At 42.3% G+C, this 17535-nt stretch overlaps 1 protein-coding gene across 2 annotated transcripts in view; it reads right to left on the reverse strand.

The window, feature by feature from the left end:
• Nucleotides 1-17535, reverse strand: part of adgrl2a (adhesion G protein-coupled receptor L2a) — an 852977-nt gene that overhangs the window by 725469 nt on the left and 109973 nt on the right. The window contains exon 2 of one of the 2 annotated variants that reach the window (XM_073062548.1): nucleotides 10993-11079. The exons of the other annotated variant lie outside the window; for it this stretch is intronic. The gene's annotated coding sequence lies outside the window, so the exon portion shown is untranslated. The remainder of the gene's footprint in view (nucleotides 1-10992; nucleotides 11080-17535) is intronic. 2 annotated transcript variants of the gene reach the window in all.

Below are 17535 nucleotides of genomic sequence, written 5' to 3' on the forward strand. Positions count from 1 at the left end.
CTTTGGGGTGGAGGGGTTAGAGGAGGACAATATTACGGTAACCATAGCCCAGATCCAGAACATTTGACCACTCTAATCCCAGAATGAAAATTAGACTACAATGATGGTTACGGATGAGTAAAATTCAGCAAAATATCTCTTACCTTAGTCTCTGAGCACCTCACTGTAAACCACGTTTTATAATGCTCTTTACATTGCAAATACATCTCTGTTTATGCACATTTTGTTCCATATCCGTACTTTACATAATTCTTTGTAAATGGCGGATTTGTTGCATGTCACACCCCGACCAACACACCACAGCAAATTTCTGATACATGTAAATGTATATGGCAAATAAAGTTGATCCTTGATCAATCTTTTAAAAAAACTTGATTTGGTCACCAGCATCCTGAACTCCCTCTGAAACACCAGCCTACCTGCCATCAAGAACATACATATACAGAAATGACCCAGTAACATCATGAAGGATCCCACTACCCTGCTCATGGACTGTTTGTCCCGCTCGCATCAGGGAGGAGGCCACGTAGCACCCACACCAGGACCACCAGACTTACTTTCCCCAAGCAGTAAGGCTGATCAACACCTCCACCCTGTAACTCACCCCTCCACAGCCCCAGCCACCACTACTTTATCATTTCCTGTCAGAGTCAAATTATGTACAGACACTCCTATGCCTAGTGTGACTTCATGGACATACAAATCAATCTCTGTATATAAGTTATCTTACGTATTTATATTTATTGGTTTTATTCCTTTTATTCTTATTGCTTTGTGCTCCACCAAATCCAGAGTAACAATTATTTTGTTCTCCTTTACATTGTTTAATATCTTTTCCAGTATGCATTCCTGAATCTAGAATCTGTAGGAAATATCCTCTCCATATACACTCTAGCTTGGCCTTTCAATATTCAATAGTTTTCAATGAAATCCATCCTCATTCAAGTCAAGTTTATTGTCATTTCGACCACAAACTGCTGATACAGTACACAGTAAAAATGAAACAACGTTCCTCCAGGACCCTGGTGCTACATCAAACAACACAAGACTACACTAGACTATGTGAGACAGCACAAGGCTACACTAGACTACATAAAACAACATAAAAACTGCACTAGACTACAGACCTGCACAGAACTACATAAAATGCACAAAACAGTGCAGGGCAGTACAATAATTAATAAACAAGACAATAGGCACAGTACAGGACAAATTTCAATATAATAAAAAAAATTATGTATATGTCAGTCTAGACTCTAAGTATTGAGGAGTCTGATGGCTTGGGGGAAGAAACTGTTGCACAGTCTGGTCGTGAGAGCCCGAATGTTTCGGTACCTTTTGCCAGATGGCAGGAGGGAGAAGAGTTTGTGTGAGGGGTGCGTGGGGTCCTTTACAATGCTGTTAGCTTTGCAGGTCCAGTGTGTGGTGTAAATGTCTGGAATAGCGGGAAGTGAGACCCTGATGTTCTTCTCAGCTGACCTCACTATCCGCTGCAGAGTCTTGCGATCCGAGAAGGTGCAATTTCCGAACCAGGCAGTGATGCAGCTGCTCAGGATGCTCTCGATACATCCTCTGTAGAATGTGGTGAGGATGGGGGGTGGGAGATAGACTTTTCTCAGCCTTCACAGAAAGTAGAGACACTGCTGGGCTTTCTTGGCTATGGAGCTGGTGTTGAGGGACCAGGTTCTCCGCCAGGTGAACACCAAGAAATTTGGTGCTCTTAACGATCTCTACCGAGGAGCCGCCAATGTTCAGCGGGGTGTGGTCGCTCCATGTCCTCCTGAAGTCAACAACCATCTCTTTTGTTTTGCTCACATTCTAAACTCCAGTGAGCGCAGGCCCAGAGCTATTAAAAGCACATCATATGTTAACCCTTTCATGCCCAACATCATTCTCATGCACCTCCTCTGGATCCTCTCAAATGCCAGAATATCCTTTCTTAGATAAGGTGCCCAAAACTGCTCAGAGTACTTCAAGTGCAGTCTGACAAATATCTTATAAAGCTTCACCATTACATCCTTGCTTTTCTATTCTAACCTGACTATTTCATTATTTCTGAGACATACAGTGTCCCAACTGCCCCCACTCCTGCGCATACTGCCACTTTAATGACATACAATCAATGTACTGTGTAAAAGCTAACTTATGTATTTATATTTGTTGTTTTTTTAATATTGTGTTTTTTTATCTTATTATATATTTCTGGGTTGTTTCGGATCCAGAGTATCAAATTATTCCATCTCCATTACACTTGTGTACTGGTAACGACATTAAACAATCTTAAAGTAGTAAAGATGGCAACATGACATCTTCGTTGTTGGTTTGGCAAAGTTACACCCAGATTTCAGATTTTAAAAAACTGCTTGAGAATAAAAGGATAGTCCTTTAAAACTGAAATGTGGAGGAATTTCTTCAGCCAGAGAGTGTTATTCATTGTCACAGAAGTCAGTGCACAGCAAGTCACTGAGTGTATTTAAGAGTGAGATTGAGAGGTTCTTGATTGGTGAGGGTTAAGGGTTACAGGGAGAAGGGGTATAAAACAAATACCTAAGCCATGATTGAACGGTGGAGCAGACTCAATGAGTTGAATGGCTTCATTCTACTCCTATATCATATGGTCTTGTAATAGTTGATGGCTTTCAGGATTTTGATGCTAGAGAATAACAAAAGAAGAATAGTTGACAAAACAATATTTGCTTTGGTAGGAGATTAATAGGTTCCTTAACATTGTCATAGCCAGGGGAGGGGGTGGCGTGGTGGTGGGGCAAGCTCCCACTATCTATTAAATGCTCTCAATGGTATGCATCTCAAATAGCCAGTCCAGCTTCCGGCCTTCACGTGTGGCTTAGCTACTAAACCCAACAGAACCATTTCTACTGACTGGAGAAGGGGCAAAGGCAGGTTACTGATGCCTTAAAACCAGTTGCTTTGGGCAGATGGGGCTCATCGGCCATGGTTGGCTCTAGGAGAAGACGACTCAGATCTCAAACCTCCGCTGCCTTGCGGCTATACCCATTCTTGGTGAGCGCTTCAGGAGCAACACCCGAGAAATAATTTGGAACTGAAGTCCCTAAGGCCATCCTACATTGAGACAACTCCTGTGACTCCACTGGTGTCAAACTGTATCAGTCTCTGGCATTCCTTTGAATCCATCAGCTGTGTGGAGTGAGGCAGTCTAATGTATGGAAATAGCTTGCTCTCCATATCATAATAGCCTGGCTTGCGTATTAACACATAGACGGCTGGAATGCTGCTGATCTTGACCAACGGGAGGGGGGATGGTCTTAAAAGAAGAATAATAGTATTCTTCTAAAATAGAATGATTAGGGAAGAGTAGGAGAATAAAAATAGAATATTGTTAGAAGAATGACAATATTCACTTGGGAATAATTTGGAAGATGTGTAGCTCGAGTGGTTGATGGTTGGGTTGTCCTTCGAGTGTTTTGTCTTTATATACTTATCAGTCAGTTGATTGGATGTTATTATGGAAACACAAATGTGATGTTGGAAGGAAATCTCGTTGCTGGCAAGCTTCGTGCATCGTGGTCTGAAATTTTGCCCTCATTGGCTCATAAATACAATCAAAGTTTGCCTGTGTTTACAGAATTGTTTGTGGAAAAGCAATTCTCCATCAGTTGGCTATGACTCCTGGTATCAATTGGGTTTCCAAAAGGACAACCAACAGATAGAATAAGTATGCAAAGGCCAAGCATTTGGAGGACACACAATTAACAGTACACTGATGATGTCTCCTCACATGGTGACAAAATGTTTTCAAGTTAATTGCCAAGATCGGAGACAACTCAACCCAACCAATATTCACTTATATCCAGAGTCACCAGTCTCTGGTTAAAATTCCACCCCATCTCTGTTCTAAAGGAACTTTCCTCTATTCTGAGGCTGTACCCTCTGATCCTAGCCTCACCCACTATAAGAGACATCCCCTCCACATCCACTCTATCTAATTCTTTCATTACAATAGGTTGCAATGAGATCACACATCATTTTCCTGAGTACAGTGAGCACAGACCCAGAGTCTGCTCCACTCCACAATTCCATTGTGGCTGAATACGGGCACAGAGCCTTCAAGTGCTCCTCATACCTTAACCCTTTCATTCCAGGAGTAATGTTTTATGTTTAGAGCAACAAAGAAAACCTGTGCTGACTGTGGGAGAACAGGCAAACTCCACACAGAAGGCAGCCGGGGTCAAGATAGAACCTGGCTCTGTGAGATAGTGGCTCCATTAACTGAATTACTGTATCACCTCTGATCTGTGTGTGCATGCTTGGAGACCTTTCATTTCATATTTCTCGATGAATAAATACATTTGGGAGTTGTGAACTCCACAAATGATTTGCTATAGCTCTCAATTTTCGCATATATTTTCCCTGAACATCTTGTTAATGCAGTAGGGGTGAGACTGCCTTAACACTGGAGGCTGCAGAGATGATAGATTTGGGACATCTCACACAGTACAAGAACAACCACATTGCACTGGTGATCAAGCACTTTGGGACATCTTGAGATTGTGAAAGGCGCTGCACAAGCTCAAAAACGCAAAGAGATTGTGCAGACGCTGGAAATCCAGTTCAACACACACAAAATGCTGGAAGAACTCAGCAGGTCAGGCAGCATCTAAAGAGAGGAATAAACAGTCGATGTTCTGGGCTAAGACCCTTCTCCAGGACTGGAAGGGAAAGAGGAAGATGCCAGAGTAAGAAAGTGGGGGGAGGAGAAGCTTGAAAAAGCTAGAAGGGGATAGTTCTCACCAGGTAGGTGGGGGATGGGGGAGGTGGATCTTTGTGAATAGTATACAAGACAAGCATTTCACTGTATCACCATACATGTAGCATCAAACAACCAACTCCAGTTCCAGTACTTCACTGGAACGTACTCTCAGGCGTCCTATGCCTTTCTTGAAGAGCTTCACACAAAACAACACAAGCAGAACATATCTGGAGCACAAGCAATCTGCTGGAGGAACTCAGTGGACTGAGCAGCATCTGTGGAGAGGGGAGAATGCTCAACGTTTCAAGTTAAAAACCTGAACACACAGGACATTCTGCAGACACTTGAGCAACACACACAAAATGGTGGAGGAGCTCAGCAGATCTGACAGCATCTATGGAGAGGAATAAACAGTTGATGTTTCAGGCCATGACCAATCAACAGAATTGAAAAGGAAGGGCAGAGAAGCCAGAATAAGAAGGTGGGTGGGGGGAGTACAGGCTGACAGGTGATAAGTGAAGCCAGGTGAGGGGGAAGGTAGGTTTAAAGTTCAAAATTTATTATCGATATATGTATATTTCACCAACTACAACCCTGATTCATATTCTTACATGTATACACAGTAAATACAAAGAAACACAATAGAATCAATGACAACAAACTGCAAATGCAAAAAAATGAACAAAATAAAAATAATAAATAAATAAGCAATAAATATCGAGGGCATGAGATGAAGAGTCCTTGACAGTGAGTGCACAGACTGTGGGAACAGCTCAGTATTGGGGTGAGTGAAGTTGAGTGAAATTATCCCCTCTGATTCAAGAGCCTGATGGTTGAATTGAAATAACTGTTTCTGAACCTGGTGGTGCGAGTCCTGAGGCTCCTGTACCTCCTTCCTGATGGCAACAGTAAAAAGAGAGCATGACCTGGGTGGTGGGGGTCCTTGATGCTTTCCTGTGACAACACTCCATGTAAATGTGCTCAGTGGTGAGAAAGGCTTTACCCGTGATGGACTGGATTGTAGCTGCTATGTTTTATAGCTCTCCACCACACATCTGTAGATATTTGTCAATGTTTTAGCTGTCATGCCAAATCTTCGCAAACTTCTAAGAAAGTAGAGGCGCTGCACTGCTTTCTTTATAGTGGCATTTGCATGCTGGACCCAGGAAAGATCCTCGGAAATGATAACAGAGGGATTTAAAGTTGCTGACCCTCTCCACCTCTGATCCCCGGGTAAGGGCTGACTCACGGACCTCTGGTTTCCTCCTCCTGAAGTCAATAATCAGCTCCTTGGTCTTGCTGACATTGAGTGAGAGGTTTGTTGCTGTGGCACCACTCAGCCACACTCATCTCCAGGACTGGAAGGGGAGGAGGAAGGTGCCAGAGTAAAAAAGTGGGAGAGAGGGGAAGTTTGAAAAAGCTAGAAGGGGATAGTTTCAATTTCCTCCCTATATGCTGAATCATCATCACCTTTGAGGTGGATGGCGATGAAGTGTCTTCAATGTTTTGATGAATGAAGGCCACTGTGACAAAAGCTCTTTTTATGACCCTACTGCTCACTGTGAAATTCCTCGTCTGGTTTGTCCTCCCAAAGTGCAACATCTCACACCTGTCTGCACCAGAGGCGTACAAGGTTATTTCCACTCTTTCCTTCAGTCCAGATGTAGGATCTCAACCACAGCTTATATCAGTGATAATAAACCTGATTCTGATTCCAGATGTTTCTTCATTGTAAAGCCACAGTCATATTTACAATCTGTTGCTAAATGCATCAACATGTCTCTACCTAACACCTTTAAAAGAACTAAATGTCCCAGGTACCTCACAGAAACGTTCTCAAACCAAACACCAGTATTAACCCTCGAGGGGGATAATGTCCAAAGTGGCCATTGTAAAAGACGAGAGAGTTGAAGAGGCAGGAGGCTGAGTTAGTGTTTTGGAAAAATGGTCTCAAAGATTAAGTGCTTGAATTTGAGGAGAAATGAATGTAGCACAGACTTCACAGTGTTGCTATTTATTGCCCTTCCCTAATTGCCACTAGCCTGAGAGGGGTTGCAGAAAATATAGAGCAGCACAGCACAGGAATAGGCCCGTGGCCCTCAATACTAATCCAAGTTGATCCTACCTATCTGCACAGTCTATATTCCTCCAGCCCCTCTCTGTTCATCTGTCAGCCCTAAAACCTCTTAAATACCACCATCGCTCCTGCTCTCAGTACCACCCCAGCAGCCGATTCCAGTCATCAACCACTCTGTGTCACAACCTTTCTGCAACCCCCCACCCCCTTTTGATATTTCAGCTTTTTGCTCCATGTACATTGAAATATACACAGAGAAATGGTTCGTTTCGTCAAAGACCAACACATTCCAATGATGTGCTGGGAGCAGCTCACAATTGTTGCCACGTTTCCAGCACCAACAAAGCAGGCCCACAAGATACTAACCCGTACACCTTTGGAATGTGGGAGGAAACCAGAGCGTCTGGACGAGATGCATGTGGTCATCGTAAGAGCGTACAGACTCCCAACAGATAGCAGTGGGAATTGAACCCCAATCAGTGATCACCGATGCTCTAAAGGGGAAAAGCTATGTCCTTGTTATCCGGCCCAGTTCAAGGGCAGGCAAGACATGGGATTGCAAATGAAGCCACCAACGCAAAAGCAGATTTTCTTCTCCGAAGAGCTCCAAATTAAAATCTTCAAGAAATCTTATAGGGTTCGAGCAGATTATAGAATGCAGAAAGTGAGTAGTGGATTGTGAGATCAGAAAGCAAGAAAAATTTGAAATGCTACACTCAGTGGCCACTTTAATAGGCACCTCCTGTAGTGTCCTAAATAGCCACAGAGTATAGGTTCATGGTCTGCTGCTGCTGTAGCCCATCGACTTCAATGTTCAACATGCTGAGTGTTCATCTGCACACCTCTGTTGTAATGTGTGGTTATTTGACTTACATTCGCCTTCCTGTCAGCTTGTACCAGTCTAGCCATTCTCCTCTGACTTCTTTCATTAACAAGGCGTTTTTGTCCACAGAAATACCACTCACATGATGCTTTTAGTTTTTTAACACCACTCTCTGTAAACTCTAGAGTTTGTTGTACTTGAAAACCCCAAGAGATCAGCAGTTTCTGAGCTACTAAAACCACCCTGTCCACGGTCAAAGTCACCTAGATCACATTTCTTCCCCATTCTGATGTTTGGTCTCAACCACAACTAAACCTCTTGACCATGTCTGCATGCTTTTATGCACTGAATTGCTGCCACATGTTTGTTTTATTAGATATTTGCATTAATGAACAGGTGTACATGCGTAGCTAGTAAAGAGAACTTCACTGGGAGTCAATATTTGACATATACATAACAATGTTCAAAGTATACTTTTTCCAAGTGGTTAAATTTCCTCTTCTTGAAACAGCGTTTGAGAGATTATGCACAAATTCTTGGAATTTCTGGGAAACTAGAAATTTGACAACTTCACTTGGTCGCCTTGGATCAACTGTTGACATCCCTGCAGAGACGTAACACCCGACACCTTGGATTGATTTATTACACACAGTCAAGGTCAGGCTAAGACTACTTTGCATCTCTAATACAGGATGTGATCTTGCTCATCCAATGACAGAACACTTTCCAACCGTCCCACAATCTCTTTGTCCTCCTACCGTCAGGCCAAAGATACCACAGTAGAAAAATGTGGACTGTTAGGCTGAGTATTATCTCTTCCCCCAGGCTGTGAGACTCCTGAACACCCTGCTACCACTCAGTACACATTATTTATGACAGTGCCAGTAGCATTATACTGTTGCATATTTAACTGTATGTCATACAGTAAAACTTATGTCAACTTGTACATTTACAGAATGTTAATAGTATTGGGTTAATAATATTTTATGTTCTACATGTGATTTTTGTGTTGTGATTTACATTTGAGTACATTTCTTTTACAAACGTTTGTAGTTATATATATGTGAGCGTTCGAATGACAATAAACTTGAATCCAACGCCAACAGCTTACCGTCCTCACATCTGTCTAGATTCTAGACCAAAAAGAATAATTTAGTGATTATTTTAATATCATACCTTAAAAATGCTGTCCAAAGGAGAACCTTGGCCCGATCATCAATTCAAGACAGGTGCTGCCTGACCTGTTGAGTTCCTCTAGCATTTTATGTATGTTGCTTTACCTGCAGAATCTCTAGACTAATCCAAGGATTCTTTCAAGAACATAATTATGGTGAATTCAATCTCTTGTGCCCAAATTAGTGATGTAAATTTGAGGCCAATAAATCAGATTCGCTCAAGAACATCATTACAGTATAGCAAACATTCCTTGTCACACACACAGAACAATATTACATGCTCTTCTGTACTAGAAGTTACAAGAGTACAGGCTTTGGGATTTATGGACTAATATTCACGCATGTTGGGTGGCGGAGTGGAGATACATCACGACCAAAGGAGGTGTAAGGTGCTCCTTCCCTCCGTTAGCCGACAGGTCACCCTTGGTCAAGGTGTAACAGCTGCTTAGCCTCCCTGTGTCCCAGCACACCCAATCAGAGTCATGAGAAGCCATGGGAGCAGAGGGGGAGGTGGGGGTGGATGGTCATATGACCACATGGTGCAAATCACACGTCCTGGTGATGTCACTTCCTCCAGTGTAACCTGGCAGCCAGTCTAATTGTGATTCAAATGGATTCATCGAGGCTTAAGTGCTTTTTCCATTGAACAAAAACATGCAATAAGTTACAATCTAAAATGTACAAAAAGCAATTTCCACACTAAACATTAAGGAGGTTTTCCCAAATTGAACCGATGGAATCAATTACATTACATCAGCCAAGCCACAAATACTTAGAAAATCATTACTGTGCAATTAAAGACAGCCTGCCATAAGTGGATTGGATTTTCCTTGACTCAGAGCGAGTGTCTTAAATTTATACTTCTGGAAGAAAGGTCCTTGCTAGCCACAGTCAGATATCAATATCTAACAATAGATAGTCACTGTTAGGAGGTTGTCATAGTAAGCCAGTCACTTGAGTCGAGTATGATGTTTTCCACAGTGGTTGTCTATTGCTGGGACTTCAGGTGGCTGTAGAGGCTGATCCAGGAGCCAAAACTGAATAGGGGCTTCCAGACCTTATAATCCTGACCCCTTTGCCATGGGATTTAATCTGGGACTTTAGGATGGATTATATGTGAGACTTTGTGTAGCGTGGGTAGGCTGATACACAAGTAGCCACAACATCATCCCTGAAAGATCGGGGTCAGGGTTCAGTCGCATGGGAACCCTTCTTCTGCCTTCCTTGCTATTGCAATATGTCACAATATATCAGCCTCTGCTTTAAATGTACATAATATCTTGGCCTCCCTGGCCATCTGTGGCAATGAACTCCACAAATTCACCATCCTCTGGCTGAAGAAATTCTTCCTCATCTCTATTCAATAGGGATGGCCTTCTATTCTGAGCCTGTGCTCTCTGGTCCTATACTCTCCTATTATTGGAAATATCCATTCCAGCCCAACCTATCTAGGCCTTTCAACATTAGAGGTTTCAATGAGGTTTCCCCCTCTTTCTTCTAAACTCCAGCGAGCACAGGCCAGAGCCATCAAACACTCATATTTAATTCCTGACACGTTTTTTGTGAACCTTCGCTGGACCCTCTCCAATGTCAGTACAGCCTTTCTTAGATAAGGGGCCCTAAACAGCTCACAATCCCCAAGTGCAGTCTGACCATTGGGTTATAAAGCCTCTGTTACTGCAGTCATTCATTCTCCCAGACTAGAGACCGTATACACCGGAAATGTGTAACAACACACAAACACTGGGGGGGGGGGGGGGGGGGGGGGGAGAGACTCAGGGGGTCAGGCAACATTCTATGGTGGGAAATGGTTAGTGACGTTTTAGATTGAGACCCTTCATAAGCCTAGTACTGATGAAAGCTATAAACCCAAAATGATGACTGCCCACTTCCCTCCATAGATGCTGACTGACCTGATGAGTTCCTCCAGCTTGTTGTCTCCTGCACTGACACACACTGGCTGCCATGCCTGCCATCAACAGTATGTTGTTATAGCAGAATACAGCACATTAAAGGCCATTCAGCCCATGATGGTGTGCAAAACTTCTAACCTACTCCAAGATCAATCTAACTCTTACCACATAGCCTCCATTTATCATCCATGTGCCTATCTCACAGCCTAATGTATCTGCCTCTCCCACCACCCCTGGCAGCACATTCCACTTTACTCTCTGTGTAAAAAACTTACCTCTGATATTATAAACACAAGGAGATCTGCAGAAATCCAGAACAACACTCACAAAATGTTGGAGGAACTCAACAGTTCAGGCAGCATCTATGGAAATGAACAAACAGTCAATGTTTTGAGCCGAGATCCTTCACCAGTTCCTCATGCATTTTGTGTGTGTATCTTTGACGTTAATCACCTAAACGCTATGCCCTCTCATATAGTCCTAGCTGTTATGTTTTGTAACTTCGAAGCATAAAAGCTACAGGTAATTGAAAGCAAAAACATGGAGTCGGGAGAAATTCTGTACATTTGTATTTACTTTTAACCAAAGTGTGCATGTTTGACGTGGTGTCCGTGATGACATGTACTTTGTACATATAAGCATAATAAATTATTTAAACAACAAAGCATGCTTAATCAAACAATATATGTGCAATATTAATCAAACATTACTGATATATTAAACACATTACACTTCTCTCTGCTTATCTATAAACTCCAACTCAATATCTCAACTTATACACTGTATATATACTGTATGTATATGTGTGTATATGTGTATACATACATACACACACACACATACAGTATGCTATGCAAGACAATTACTACATACATAGACATCCACAGCATAGTAAATTTTAAATTGTCCCATTCAGGCCTGAAGATTTACTCACTGTGGAGGATTTCTTACTGCTGTGGAATAACATCTCTCCTGACAAGGCAGATCACTCTACCTGGCAGGTGAGACTTGTGGCTGTGAAAACAATCTCAGATTCCAGGACTTCCTCCATGGTGGTTGTGGGGAGTTGATTCTGAGTTTGCAGGAAGTGGTTCTGACAGCTCTGGACATCTTTCTTCTCCTTTTCTCTCTCTGGGTCTACTTTGATCCTTGCTTCTCTCCTGGTCCCAGCTTCTTTCTCTCTCTTTATCCCGCTCCTAATCCCTTTCTCAGTCATGCTCCCTTTCCTTATCCTTGGTTCTTTCACAATCCCCATCATGGTCTTGCTCACAGTCTCAATCCTGCTCATGATCTAATTCCTGCTTTACTCTTGTCAAGTTTCTTTTTTCTTTTTCAACTTTTTGTCCATCTTTCTTCTTCTTGCCTTCATTTTTCTTCTTCTACTTTCTTATCAGTTTCTCTGAATTTGCTAATTTCTTGAGATCACGTTTATCCTCTTCCATTTCCATAGCACGCATGTCATCCTCTTTCTTTTCCTCTTGCTTCTTTTGAGCTTGTGCATCTTGATCTTGGGAAGGTGCATTTAGTTCACTGGAGCGTTCTCATTAGTCCTTCTGTTGCTCCCTTTATGATCTAATCTCTCCTCTTGGTTTCCTCATCCACAACATCATTTGACCAATCCTCTGTTTTCGCATCTCCATAGACTACTTTCTTTTTGGCCTTCCATTCATCCAGCTGGGCTTTGGTCTTTGCATCTACTTTTACAAGCAGCTACTGTCAAAACTCCCACTTAAAGTTCATGCAATAACCTTAATGCTCACAGAGTAGATTCTGGCTCTTTATACTCACAAAAGCCGAATGCTTGCAACTTTCCTGAAGCTCCTTGAACTCTCTTCCAGCTTACACAAGTAACTGCCTGATTAACAGATCAGACGCTTGCTCGGATATATTGCCTACAAAAACTTGCAGTTGGACCACTGCTTTTGTCACTTTCATGACTCTTCTGAGTAGCATGCTCCTTCCGTGGTCCTGTGTGTTTTCCAACTGAAGGCACAGAGTTTGTCAACACCTGTTTACCCTTGTTGGACAATAGTTCACGGTGCTCAGCATGGAGACAGTAGTGACATCATCTAGCACCTTTCTTGATTCACATCCATTTGACTCTAATGCCGAGGATGTGGCGTGCAACTGATGGATGGATTTCCAATTACGTTGCAGTTGCCTCAGCCAATCACATCCCAACAATGCGGCCCTCCTGGTTTTCACCATATAAAAGCCCAATGTGGCTTGCTAGGTGTTGTGTTTCACTGTTAACGAAGTCATTCCCACAGAAATGATCTTTTCTCCGGTATAAGTTCTTTGTTGGATATCTGCAGGTTTCAGTTCAGTATCTTTGAAATGTCATGCAAACCCATTTTGGAAAATGAATGAAACAGCTGAGGCAGTGTCCAATCCAATTTAAATTAATTTGCCATTCATTTCTGGCTTAAGCCATATTGCATGTCTATTGTTGGTTTTTACATTGTAAATCTCAAGGCTGCCAGTCCTGCATTACTCTCATCATTATGAAACTGCAACTCGGCTTTTTATCTTTTCCTCTTCCTGTACAGCCCACTTACATTTGCCTGCCTGATATGTTATTTGTATGTGTCCTACTTTGTTGCATTTTCTGCAAATTTCACCTTTGAACCCTGCATTGGTCTGGTGTACATGAGCCTCTGCCACAAGAGTAACACAATTTGTTCAAGAAAGCTAGTTTCTGTTTAGACATTGCAATTTTGTTCACAGTCACTTTCTTCCTAACTGCAAATCAACACCTTCTCTGCTGTTTCCATTGATACAGCTATTTTAACTGTTCTTTTAAATGTAAGCTGGGCTTCAGTTAGGAGCCATTTTTGAATGCTCTCTTGTATGATTCCATAAACTAAATGATTTCTCAGTGCATCAGAAGTAATGTAAAGATTTTTACTCCTCTTGTATGTGAAGGATGTAAGAAATAAATTCAATTCAATCACTGAACTGACAATGTTCAGACAACCTCTTCAATTCAGCCACATAAGCTGAAATGGACTCCCCTGCCTTTTGATTGCGCTTATTAAATCTAAAGCATTCTGTAATCAACAATGGTTTTGGTTCTAAATGTTCCCGTGTTGCATTCACAATATGAGCAAAGCTCATTTCAGCTGGTTTGGTCAGAGCAGTCAAGTTCGTCAGAAAACTGTATGCTTTTCCACCCAATGGTATTTGTTTCTCATTGGCTATTCCATTTGCTTTAAAATATTGCTCAATTAATTCCATCTACAGCAGCCAGTTATCTGTTGTGTAATCAAATGTGTGAATCCTTCCAATGTAGCTAGCCATTGCTGCTTTTTATAAATTTAGTCACTGTTTATGAACCCGTGAATTTATCTGTTTTCAGCCTTTTTTTTAATGTCGACTGTCTCTGTCCGTTCCTGAGGAAGCACATGCTGCACTGTTTTGTTTTTATTCGACCATTTCTCACTGCACTTTTTAAAAAAAAACTGGAATGTCTTGCTGCACTTCAACAGGTCTTGGGTTCCTTTAAAACTTCCTCATTGCCACTGTTATGTTTGTGGCTCCAAAATATAAAAAATAATTGAAAGTAAAAACACGGAGCTGGGAGAAACTGCATGTTCATATGTACTTTTAAGTGAGGTGCAAACATATGACGTGTGGCTTAGAGACTCCAAAATAAATAAATAAGCAATAAGTTGAGAGTGGTTGTCTGTGATTTATTTCTGGCGATGGGACAAGGGATTTCCCTACATCTGATGATTTACAAATCGCCCCAGGGATGGAAGAAAACTAAAGGTCTGTTTACACACATCAAGAGACAAAAGCCAAAAATTTAGACTGAGACACGTGCTTCCTGGTGGCTTCCTTCAGATCACAGTTGACGCTGTTAGTATTTAAAACAGTTCACTTTTTTCTAAACAGAACTATGTACATTGGCAGGAAGCCAAGCTATTAAACACAGCTTTGCTGTTTCCTTGCTCTTCCTAAGGGTTACTTTTTTTGCAAATATCACACTACTTCCTAAACTTACAAATTACTAAAGACGCCTCTTTAAATTTTTAAATTCAAAACGATTGAACGTTTCCTTCCTTCCATCAATGCTCGCTTTACTCCTTAGTATGGGTGTTGGCTTATTATTATCACTGAGATTCAGTGAATAGCTTGTCTTGCACACTGTTCATACGGATCAGATCATTACCAAGAGCAAGTTCCAAGTGAATTTATTATCCAAGTACATATACAGTGCTATGCAAAAGTCTCAGAGAGATATATATAGCTAAGGTGCCTGAAACATCTGCACAGTATTGTATTTGTCAATGTGCAGTGGAGAGTGAGCTTGTGAATCTGGCCAGAACAAAGGATGTTGGGAATGGTGAGGGTGGAGCACCACGGGAGGGGTGTGGGACAGGTGGCAGAGAAGGAGTGCCGGGGCAGGGGGTGGCACAGGTGTAGACATACCCAGCCCCGAGACATAAGGCAAGGTCATTTGATTCCAAACCACAGGTTTATTGATCGTTACACAGTGATCTGGTACTTTCCGCTCCCTTCCCCTTTTCCCAACCAAGATTCCCTCTCCTTGCCCCCTTCCTGCTTTCAGTCCACATTAGAGACCCATATCAGAATCCGGTTTATCACCACTCACATATGTCATGAATTTGCAGCAGCTGTATAGTGCAGTACTTAAAACTGCAACAGCACTGTTCAAAAGTCTTAGGCATCCGAGCTACATACATGTGCCTAAGACTTTTGCTCAGTACTGTACAACCTTGAGGTTCATTTTCTCGCAGGCATTTACAGGAAACTAGAGAAATGAAATAGATTTTATGGAGAGCTCTAATTAGGAAAGACTGGCAAGCAACCAATGTGCAAGAAGACAAGTTATACAAGTAAAGAAAAAGTAAATAAGCAATACGCGTAGAATCCTTGAAAGCGAGTCTATAGGCGATGGAGTCAGCTCGGCATTGAGGTGAGTGATGTGGCAGTAAGTTGCAGTGGAACAAGGTAAAATAATAACAATGCAGAATAAAGTGAAACTGAGAAAGTAGAGTGCAAATAAATGATAAAATGGAAGATCATAACAGTAGACTGTGAGGTTAACAATCGTCCTTCTGTCATCCAGGACCACCACCACCGTTGCACAACCATTAACATGGAAAGCCAAAGAGAGGCCAGCCAATGAACACCTGGTGGTGTGGCCTAGATTCTGACACTCAGAAGATGCCACACGCTTGTGGACTATCCCAGGACAGAGGACTGTGGTGAGCTGCTGTCAGGGACCTGTGTCCCACTAGGGGTGATGGACTTAAATAGCTACTGCCAGAGGGGTTCAGAAGGTCAGGAGGTGGGACGGGAAAGGAATGACCAACTTTCACGGTCAGGACTCCACATCTAGACTGAGAGTGGAGATGGGAGACAGCTGATAAACAGAGAATGGCGGAGGGTTGTGGAGGAAGTGTTCAAAGTTCAAAGTACATTTCTTATCAATGTAAGTATACATTATACAACCTTGAGCTTCGTTACCTTACAGGCAGCCACAAAGCAAAGAAATCTCAAAAGAACGCAGTAAAAATGTGTGGGGAAACAGCGGCAGTAGATGATAGGTGGATCAAGGAGGGGTGACGGGTGACAGATAGTTGGTGCGTGGTGGGGTTTGGGAGTGGAGTGGAGTGGGATGTCAGTGGAAGACAGAGGCAGTAGGCGTATTTGTTTGGGACTACTTCCCCCTATCACCACTTGCTCGGAACCGCGCCGGGTCGATCACGCGGTGAATTGATCGGGCCTCCTACACATGGAAGGCTCTCTCCTTTTGCACAGGCTTCCGAGTGCACACGTTTAAGAAACCCTTCAATTGGCACATGGGTGGGAGGAAAATGGAGGCTTCTTTATTAATTTAGAGATACAGCGCAGAACTGGCCCTTCTGGTCCACCAAGCAGCAACCCACAAATTTAACCCTGGCCTAATTTACAATGACCAATTAACCTACGATTCCGTACTTGTTTGGACTGTGGGAGGAAATCAAAGCACCTGGGAAAAAAATCTATGTGCACACAGGAAGAAATGTACAAACTTTCTTACAGAAGATGCCAGAATCGAACACCACCACCCCGAGCTGTAATAGTGTTACGCTAACCGCTAGGTTACCGAGGAGCCCGACCATGGAGGAGACAAGGGTTATATTGGTCATAGAATAGTTTAAGAGGTCAGCCAACATTGGGATGAAGTACTGCTCTATCATGGGCACTTGCTGTGTGCTAATTGCCTGTACCATGGCAGTGTCTACATCCCAAGAGGTTGCTATGCTTTATGAAGTGAAAAGCCATTAATGAAATGCATGTCTTTCTTTCTTCCAAACTGTGAAAGGCTGAACAATGCAAAAGCTGCTTAAAATTCACAACAACAATGTATAGTGCAAAATAGACCTTTTTGTTCAAAATCCAAACCGCGGAAGGTAAAAAGCAAGATCTTATCTTGCTAATAAAGTTGTTTCAAAAATGTTTTTGTGTCTTGAGGCATTGTAGTATTAAATGATGCGCACATGAAACTATAAGAGATATGACAAATCTTGTACCTAGGGAACAAAGTTACCAAGGCACAGTCACCGTGCAGGGAAGTACATTGTTGAAATCACCCACAGGTTCCAGTCAATCATTCTGTTGAGTTGATTAGCTCAAAATCTGACTTAAGTGCCAAGATCTGATTTTTTTCTAAAAACAAAAATAATAATGCTGTATCACATCATCCAGGACATGGTCTCTTCTTGCTGCTGCCATTAGGAAGGAGCTACAGGAGCCTTCGCTCCCACACCAGCAGGTTCAGGAACTCCCTCAACCATCAGGCTTTC

The sequence above is a fragment of the Hemitrygon akajei genome, chromosome 12, assembly GCF_048418815.1.
Source record: "Hemitrygon akajei chromosome 12, sHemAka1.3, whole genome shotgun sequence".
NCBI lineage: Eukaryota > Metazoa > Chordata > Chondrichthyes > Myliobatiformes > Dasyatidae > Hemitrygon > Hemitrygon akajei.